This window comes from Melozone crissalis, unplaced genomic scaffold (assembly GCF_028551555.1).
Source record: "Melozone crissalis strain CALT ecotype California unplaced genomic scaffold, PUWL_Pcris_2 ptg000053l_1, whole genome shotgun sequence".
Taxonomy (NCBI): Eukaryota; Metazoa; Chordata; class Aves; order Passeriformes; family Passerellidae; genus Melozone; species Melozone crissalis.
Genome location: NW_026535831.1, coordinates 4,030,091 through 4,040,162, shown reverse-complemented (window position 1 = coordinate 4,040,162; position 10,072 = coordinate 4,030,091). Strand labels below are relative to the sequence as shown.

Below are 10,072 nucleotides of genomic sequence, written 5' to 3'. Positions count from 1 at the left end.
TTCTGCCTCAAAACTATATTCAAGTCCCTTGGCCTTGGCAATTTGACCCTATACCTATAGGACAGCTGGATCAAAATCAATTAAATTCAAACCTAAGATGCTGCGAATTGAGGTACAGCTCCCTAAAAGCAGAGATGACGTCACTATCCCCGTAGATTAATTAAATTGGAATACATTAAATAGAACAAGAGTAAACGAGCCAAGTAAGTCAGAACTGACCCAACTCTCGAGTCAGGGGATAAGAGCCGGTTGCAGGGATTTAATTGCGTTCCGTCACACCGGTGCTCAGGAATGCCGGGAATGCCGGGAACCATCTCCCGTCGGGGACAGGGGGTGACCGGGCCGTCCCGGGGCCCTGCTCGGTGCTGGGGGCAGCGCGGGCGGCAGGCCCGGGAGCGGGGCCGGGGGATCACGACCAGGACCACGCTGGGGCTCGGGGCCGCGCCGGGCACCGGGGCAGCGGCAGCCACTCACGGCTGCAGCGGTTTCCGCGCGTATCGCGATATCACCCTCAGCGCCGCCGCCCCGCCGCCGCCATCGCGCCGCTCCTGCCCGGGGGCGGAGCGCTTTGGGCCCCGGCGCGATGGAGGCGCTGCGGCGGCCGGCGCTGCCCGAGGACGCCGTGCGCTCCCGCCTGTTCGCGGCGGCGGCGGGCCCGGGCGGCGAGGCGCTGCTGCGGCGCTGCGCTGAGCTGGCCCTGGTGCGCTTGGCCCCGCTCCTGGCCGCCTGCGTGTGGCAGCGGCAGCCGTTCCGCCTGCGCTACGTGCCGGGCCGCGGTGAGCCGGGAGGGGGCCGGGAGGCGCGGCGGGAGGAGCGCCCGGAGCGGAGGGACTGGGAGGGGCACCCGGCGGCCGGGAACCGGGAGCCAGTGAGGGGGAACCGGCGGCCGGGAACCGGGAGAGTGTGACGGGGATCCGGGAGCGTGTGAGGGAAAAGCGGGGGGGTAGAAGGGGAACCCGGCGCCCGGAATCGAGTAGCCTGTGAGGGGGAACCCGGGAGCGTGTTAAGGGAATCAGGCGGCCAGGAACCGGGAGTGTGAGGGGAAACCGGAGGGGTGTGAGGGGAACCCGGCGGCCGGAATCGAGGAGCGTCTGAGAGGGAACCGGGGGGGAGATCGTTTGAAGGGGATCCGGCGGCCGGGAACCGGGAGCTTGTGAGGAGGAGGCGGGAGAGTGTGAAGGACACCTGGCGGCCGAGAACCTGGATCTTTTGAGGAAAATCTGGCGGCAGGGAACCGGCAGCGTGTGAGGGGGAGTTGAGCCCTGTGAGGACGACCCGGTGGCCGGGAACTGAGGGCGTGTGAGGGGAAACCGGGATAGTTTGACGGCAATCTGGCGGCCGGGAACCGAGAGAGTTTGAGGGGCACCCGGCGGTTGAGAACCGGGATCTTTTGAGGAGACTCCGGCAGCCGGGAACAGGCAGTGTGTGAGGACAACTGGGCCGTGTGAGGGGGTCTCGGGGGCCAGAAACCAGGAGCATGTGAGGGGGACCCGGCGGCTTCCCCGACTCTCGGTGTCACAGCACGGGTTAGCCCGGTGAGGCATCTGGTGCCACCTCCCTGGTGCAGCGGGGCCATCCCCGAGCACAGGACACAAGATTGTGTCAGCAGGGTCTGGGATATCCGCAGTGAGGGAGACTCCGCAGCCCGTGTGGACAATCTGTTGCTGGGCACGGCGTTGCTGAGCCGCCTCTCCTCTCTGTGCCCCGTGCAGGCGAGATCCCGGCGCACTTGGGCGGCACCGCGGTGTTCGGGGATAAGGTGGAGGATGAGTGGTTCATTGTGTAGCTGCTGCGGGAGATGAGCAGGGAGTTCGCGGGGCTGGCAGCCAGGTAAGGTGGGTGCTGCTGAGCTGCTTTAGTGGGAGGGCTGCCAAGGGGCAGTGCCTGTGCTCTGAAGGTCCTGTCTTAGCATTGCCCATCCTTGGAGGTGTTTCCCCATCCCAGACACGTTGGAAGTGTCCAAGGGCAGGTTGGATGGGGCTTGGAGCAGCCTGGGCTAGTGGAAGGTGTGCCTGGCTGTGGCAAGGGTGTTGGAAGGAGGTGTTGATCTTTAAGGTCCCTTCTAACCTAAGCCTTTCTATGAGTTTATGAATATTAAAAAAACCCCAGCAGACATGGATTCAGAAGTGTCCCTGAGGGTAGGGAATGCTCAGGGCTGGAGTGTTGCTGTTTCTGTAAGGACACAGGCTTTGTCTGGTCCAGGTGAAATAATGAGCAGACACCTTCACACGAATATGGATGGCTGCTAATGGAATGAATTAAAATGGACATAATTTATTTGGTCATTAGCAAAAAATTGTTTAATTATTTTCCCCTACTCCAAGATTCTTACAAGGGCTGGAACAGAAGACCAAAATAGATTGCAAGTGAGTACCTGGACTGTCAGGCTCATACTTTCCTTTTGTTTGAGGGAACAGACAGAGTGAGGGAGTTGAGAAGGTTGCATTCAGGGCTTTTCTTAGCATCAGGAACCAGCAGAGGTCGCATGTGATACCTGAAATGCTGCTTTTTAGTTCCTGTGATGTTCTGAAGCAGTTAGGATATCCTGGTTCTCCTAAAGCACTTCTCTAGCTGAAAAGAAACGTGTTTTTTTTGTTGTTAAGGAAACAAGATGTATTTGATGAAACGTGTTGCAGTTCAAATGGGGATTTTCCAGAATATTAAGGATTTTTCCTAATGTATTTAGAATGACAAAAGTTTATATTTGCTTGGGGATTTCAGTTTGGAACAAACATTGTATAGCCTGAAAAGCAATTTATCAGAAAAATCTTTCTATGATGTATTTTGAATGCAGTCTCAGGCACTGCCTGTAATATGGGTGCCTCCAAAGCCAGTCTGGTGACCTGGAGGGAGTTTGCTGGCTGTCCCCAGCCCAGTCCCGCTGCAGGGAGTGTTTGTTTCTGCTCTGGCTGTTGCAGGTGACTTTCACTCGGTGTTTATATGCACAGCTAGTGCAGCAGCAGTTTGTTCCAGACAGACGCAGTGGATACACCCTGCCCGCCCCAGCTCATCCTCAGTACAGAGCCTGCGAGCTGGGCATGAAGCTGGTAATGATTGCTGGGGCATTTTGGCCTTGGTCCATGCATGCCCAGGGAATGGGTCCTTGTCTGGAGGTTGCCTGCTTGTCCAGAGAAATGTGAGCAAAGTCTGTCACACCTTGAGAACCTCTTGTTGTTGCATCTTTTATCTGCAGGCTCATGGCTTTGAAATGTTGTGCTCCAAGAGCAGTAAAGTGGCTCCTGATGCCAAGAGAAACGTGTTAAGCGGTCCTCTGTGGGAGAGATTCCTCAGGAGCTTGAAGGAGAAGGATTATTTCAAGGTCTGTGAGTATTTCAGAGTCTGTGGCTTTTTAACATTGCAGGGAAAATACATTTTAACCCTTGAACTTGTGTGAGGAGCTTGAATCCATATCTCTGTGTGAAATGAACTAATGTGTTTAAAGGGGACATGTGCAGCTTGTTTCCCTTTGAAAGTAATTTATTTTGGAAATTAAAAAGGAAAAAGCAAGATGTGGGGATTGATTCATTCATCTAAAGCAAGGGGAGAAATACACTTGAGTGAAGAAAACTCCCATATGTGATTGTGTGAGGTGTGACTGATTTCACTGGTTTACATTTCATTTCCACCCCTCTAGAATTCAATATTCTTCAAGATCCATACATCATCGACCTATCTGGGCCCATGCAAGTGTAATTTTTATGTATGTGTGGGTTTTGTGACTTCTGGGGGTTTTGGTGAGGTTGTCTGGTTTATTTTTTTGTTTCTTTTTTTAAGATGCCTTTCACTACTTTTTTGATGTTAATAAATGGGACATAAATTGACTACTTGTTTCAAGGTTATCAAATTGGACAACACTATTGAGATTCTTAGCTCCATATCCTTTAATAAACTTCAAATACAGGAATGCCCTTTGCAGTATTGAGTTCCAAGTGTAGATGGCCAAGAGGTTTTAGTTGTTTTGGTTCTCTCAGCATTTCTGTGTGACCAACAGTCACCCTTAGAAAGCCTGACTGGGAAGAGGAAGGGGAGGGAGAATTGTTCGGGTTCATGCCTGTGACTTGCATTTAACAGGGAGAAATGGAAGGATCAGCCAAGTACCTGGAACTGTTGCACATGGCAGAAGATCACTTCCAGCAGTCTGTTGCAGTGCCAGAAAGGTGAGAGCTACTTGAAATTCATGAGTGTCATATACCCTACAAATCCTGTAAGTGACCTTTGAAATGCTTGTTACAAACACCTGAACCCTTTTCTCCACTGCACATTGAACATGGGAGCTGTGGCCAGGACATACAAGTACTAATTCCTCTGGAATGCTCCACTGGGAGAAGTTCTGGCTTGAGTAACTCTTTTATCTTGGTTATGTGAAATGCTGAGCTCTTCCAAGTGGATTCCAAGTGGTGACTGCAAAGCAATTTTTGCTTGGTTGACTGTAGAAAGTGTAGAAAAGTTTCATTGAAAAGCAGTCCCAGTGAATAATGAATACAGGGTAATCTGTCTCCTTTGCTCAAGGAGCTGGCTGTGGATTTCTCTGGATGATCAAATCCAAAAAGTAAATCACTGCAAAAATATCTGAGGCTTTGCCAGCCCATAATATCTTGACTGTTATTTTTTTGAGTTTCCAGTCTGTGGTGTTTAGGATCAGGTAATCTTAATATTTACCAAGGCAAATGAAATGTAAAGGAAAAGAGCCATGAGCAATGGGCTTTGGAGCCATCAGCTGGGAATTGCAGGGACTGACTGTGTCCTGTTTTGGCCAATGCTCTGTGTAGTGCTCTGGTACTTCCCCCAGATTAATTTCCCTTTTTGATGTGTTTGCACAGAAGGAAAATGGAAGAATTCAAGTGAAAAGCTGAATGCAGAGCATGTGATCCCATTGAATCCATTTCAGTAAATTCAATGTTTTTCTTCTAGCTGTGATGAAGTGAGCCCAGGTGATGAAATCCTGACACTACTACAGACAACCCCCATTGATGTGAAGGAATTGGAGAGAGAAGCAGCTTGTCTTCCTGCAGGGGATGGTGAGCTGGATGGGGGAATTATTCCTATTACAGATGATTATTTGTGGGGGCAGAGGGGCAATGCTGACAGCTGTGAAGGGAGAGCCAATCCAGCCTTCCTCAAGACTAAACACTGGGTTGGCTCTCCCAGTTTAGAGTAAGCCTTTCTTCCTCTACTTAGTGGCCCAAGGCTTCTCAGTGACTAGAATGGTCTCTCTTAGTTTGAGCTCTGCAAAGCAGAGTTTTTAAGTAGTGACAAGAAATCTGCACTCAGTTCTTCTCATCCTCTCTGGCTTTGCTGTGTGTGACCCAGGACCAGCACAAGAGCTGAACTGCAGAGCTGAGCTGCAGGATGGTTGCAGTCCTGTCAGTCAGCTGGTTGGGGCCTGTGGGCCAGCAGGCTTGTGCAGAGTAACAGATGTGTGCTGTGTTCTTTCAGATGACAGCTGGCTGGATATTACACCAGGTGCTCTGGATCAGATGCTGAGGGAGACAAGAAATGAGTCCCTTCCTTCCCCAAATGAGGAGGAGCAAAACTATGACTTGGAAACAGTTGCTGAGAGCATGAAGGCTTTTGTGTCCAAAGTCTCCACGCAGGAAGGAGCAGAAATGCCATGGTAGTAGCCCCTGGAGTTTGGCTCTGGTGTGGAATGTTGCACTGTGCTGCAGCCCTGTGCTTGGTTCTGTGATGCAGAGAATCAGAGTTTGAAGGTGCTGTGCTGAGCAGGGCCTGAAGCAAACCCAGAACAGTGAACCTGTGCTTGCTTTAAATCAGCTTGGTGCCACTCTGGCACTGGTGCAGGTTCAAGTGCTGCAAGCTGAGCTGGTCTCTGTTCCTCAGTTGGATTTTGTGGTCTTCACAATTTTTCTCCTTTATTCAAAGAATTCTTCCACTGGTTGTTTGATGTCTAATGCACACAGGCTTCAAACTTCTGAGGACTTTTAAATTCAAATGTCCCAACTTTGGTCCTGGCTTGAGAGAAATCAATATGGCTTGTGCCTGTGTCAGGCTTATGCAAGCATAGAAGCTTCATTTCTTTAAAAATATTTTTAGATTTCAGGTCATCTGATGAATCCCATGTTACCTTTGATGTGCATTCTTTTACCAAAGCCCTGGACAGAATTTTAGGTGAGATTGCTTCTTTCTTTGAAACAAATGCCAGCACCGACTTCTTTGCTGTTGTACTGACACAACATCATGTGCAGGGGCAGACTCGGAGGAGCTGGATTGTGATGATGTGGATGAAGAGGAGGAGTTTGCTTTCTCAGCTGAGGATGATGAGGAGCTGGATGCTGGGAATGGAAGGCAGGAGCACAAGGTGTCTCCTGAGGAGCTCGTGGGCAGTCTCAAGGCGTACATGAAGGAGATGGACCGTGAGCTGGCACAGAGCAACGTTGGGAAAAGTTTCAGCAGCCCCAAGAGAGGGGTGAGTGTGCCTTGAGCTCTGATTTGCAGCAGAAATTTCCAAGCAGGAAATGTGCTGCAAGTGGCCATTGTGAGTGATGGGATTGGAACCTTCCCACGTGCAAGCAAAGTGTGCTGGACCTGCATCATCATACATTTTTTATAAACTAAAGCTTACCTAAGCTTGGAATTTGCCCATCTTCTCCAGGGCTTAGTTTTAGTATTGCCCATCTTTTCCATGTTTTTAGTAGTAGGGCAAGCAGCTGCAGCTTCGCTTCTGAATTCCTGTAGTAGTTTTCTCCCATAGGAAGCTGAGCCAGGACTCAGCAACACTTTGTGTCCTTTTTTTGGAACTTAATGTGAGTAATGGAGAGTGGTGATTTTCAGCTGGCATGAGCATTTGGTGTCTGAATTCCAATTCTCCTATCTGTCAGGACTCAGGAGTGTACTGGACTTTTTTGGCTGCACAATGGTTGTTTCTTTTCTCCTGTGGTTTGCCATTTTTCCCCCCTTAAATCTGCTCATGCAATTTCATAAAGCTTTCTCTTTGTACTCCCTGCAGGCAAGTTCTGTTGGAGCAGCCCCATGTGAGAGTGCTGGCCCTGATTGTGGAGCTGAGGCTGCTGAGCTGGCAGCCCTGGCTGTGGACATGAACCTGGTGGCAAAGCTGCTCGAGTCCCGCAGTGCCCAGGCTGGCCTGGCAGGACCCAGCTGGAACATTTGACAGAGCCTGGGGGTGAATTTACCTGAGAGCACAGAGCTCACTGGCAGCTGAGCAAGGCAGGGAGAGCCTTGGCACAAGACATGGCTGCTGGGGAGATGGAGCACAGACACAGGAGCAGGATGTGGGAGAAGAGGCCAAAGGTTTGAATTTAGAGCATTCTGTTCATTTTTGTGTCACTTCAGCAGAGTGAATTTACCTGCAAAAGCTTCTGTTTGCACACTGTCTTGGGTGGAAATGAAATTTTCCAGTGCTAACACATTTTCAGAAAACTGAAAAATGATGTTGAATGCATGACTCAATTGAGGTTTTGTTTTATTACAACACCTCTCTTCCATTTTTTCATTCAGTGATCCAATTTGCCACATTTCTAAAATGTCCTTTTATCCATTGCTGAGTGGGGTCAATATCTGAGGAGCAGTTCTTGTTCTGAAAATGCTGCTGCCTTCAGGGCCAGGTGGGGAAATACCACATTGCAGGAAGAGTAATTGGACCAAATGTGTAAATATTGGCCAGCAGTAGTTTTAAAATTTATTTCAATAAAAACATAAATACATCTTGATTACTGATTTTTTTGAAGGTATGCATAACTTCCTCAGTTCTTGGAGTGAAAGTATTTTTGTAATTGTTCATTTTCAGAATGAATTCCATTCTTGCTGAATGTTGATGTACAGCTACTGCTGGCATGATGCGAGCCCAGGCTGAGCCGTTTGGGGTTTTTTTCAGTGAAAATGTGGGTGGAAGGCATGCAGCATGTTGCTTTCATGTGGAATGAACAATGTATTTTAAATATGACAACTTTTGTTTCAACAAGATAAATTTTGTATAAAATACATAGAAATTCTTGATACACAGACACCAACAGGGCAGTCCTGCTGGGTCCAAATCAGCTTCTTAATTTCTCTTTATTTCTTTTTCACTCAGCAATGAATGAGTTGTCCTGCACTGTTGTTGTGTAATTTCCTTTGTCAGCAGTTCAGGGAGAGCACTGGCAGGTTGGACAGGGATTAGAGATGGACAGCAAGAGCTGGGAAGTGTGAAGAAGGTTCTGCTACATTTCAAGCAATTTGGACTGCTGAGAGGTGAGAGAAATCTGTGGTGGAAAAATGGGGTTAACAGAGGGTTTGTAATTGAGACAAGAATAATGAGTAGCTAGTGGTGGAAAACAGAGGTACTTGAACCACGGGAAGGGTTGGTGTTTGACCAGGAATGGTAATTTACTCTGAAAATACATAAAATTCTCTACTGACGAGTAGCTAGATCAAGTTTAGATACTTTAAAACATAATTGAGTTGAAGAACATGATCACATTGAACTGCTGTGTGGCCTGTGCTATAGAAAAGGTCCAAATAGATGGAAGGACTCCCTTAGTGCATGAGCAGAACTCTTAAGCTGAGGTTCAGAACAAAGCTGCTCTTTTGCAAACACTCCAGCTGCTGTTGCTGCTTGGATAATCTGACTTTTCCATCAGTGGGGCTGGGATTTCTCTGGGGCTCTGCTCATCCCAACTCTTTCCATTTGTTCAGCAGCTTCCCAGGGGAGCCCTGCAAGGCTCTGGGAGTGCTCCCAGGAGAGTTTGCCATGGAAGAAGAAGCATTTCCATGCTGCCTCTTCCTCTGCTTTGAGGTAACACACGAGGCATATCCACTTTTAATTCTGAGAGTGTTTTTAGTGAAGGAAGCCTGATGGAATTAATTAGGGCAGAGAAGTGGTGTGTGGTTCCCTTTCAATGGATTTCTGTCCAAGTGTATTCTGGAGTTGTTTAACTGGTTAATTTTCCCTTATAGTCTGTGTTTCAACTGGGGGAGTCCCCATTCACCTGCAGTGTTGAGGGGATCAATGGAAAGAAACCCTGCCTTGGCCATTATTTCAGGGCTATCAATGGATGGGGAATCCCCATTCTCTTGCTGAAATAGATCAGGGAACACCCTTTATGATGGGATTTTATAGGTCTTAAATGAGAACAAACCTTCAATTTTCATCATCTTTCAGTTTAAATTGACAAGGAATCTCTGTTGTGCCTTATTTTTAGGGTTGAAATTGGTAGAAACCCCCACTGATTCCATTGAGGGATTTAAATCGAGGGGCCACAAAAGCTGGAAAAAATGAGGCATAAAAGGGCAGCAAAAAAAACAAGGTGGAAAAAAATTGGTAGAAAAGGGGTGGAAAAGAAGGTATCAAAAAGAGGTGGCAAAAATGGAAGAAGAACAAAATGGAGGGGAAAAAAGGGGCAAAAATTGGGAAAAGAGGGCAGCAATAAAAATGGGGGGGAAGGGCAGAAAAACCAGGAAAAAAGGCACCAAAATGGGGGGCGAAATGGCAGCAGAAAAGGGGGGAAGAGTTAAAAAATGTAGATGGCATAATGGTGAAAAGGTGGCATTTAGGAAGCAGGAAAGCTCTAGAAAGGTGAGGAGAAAAGGGTGCAAAACATGAGAGGAAAAAGGATGGGAAATAGGAGGGGAAAAGAGCAGGAGTCCCAGAGACACCCCCAGAGCTCAGGCCCCCCTCCCCAATCCCACAGACACCCTCAGGTACCCCCAAGAGAGCCCCTGCAAACCCCACAGACACCTGGGCCTGGATTCCTGCAGGAACACTCGGGAACAACTGGGCTCCTTGCAGCGGGATGGAAACAACGGCCAGGGCTGGGAATGTGTGCCCACTGTGCTGCCAGGCTGGGAATCAGCTGGGTGGGGCCGTGCCATGGCAAAGGCTCCTGAACAACTGCCAGGTCTGTGGGCTGCAGCTGGAGCTGAGAAGCAAAGGGATTAGTCCAGGCAGGAGAACATCCCATCGTTGGGTACTGCTGCAAAGTGGGCATGTTTGGAACAGAGCCTCTCCTTCAGCAGGCCAATGCTGCCAGATGGAAATTGCCAAGGGCACGAGGCTGGGCAGTGAAGAGCAGAGCTGCTGTGAAGGTAAAGCTCAGTTCATTCAGAGAGATCACACAGG

General features: G+C 49.0%; 1 pseudogene; it reads left to right on the top strand.

The window, feature by feature from the left end:
* Positions 1–583: 583 nt before the first annotated feature.
* Positions 584–8,182, top strand: LOC128943677 (protein ecdysoneless homolog; annotated as a pseudogene).
* The last annotated feature ends 1,890 nt before the right edge of the window (positions 8,183–10,072 follow it).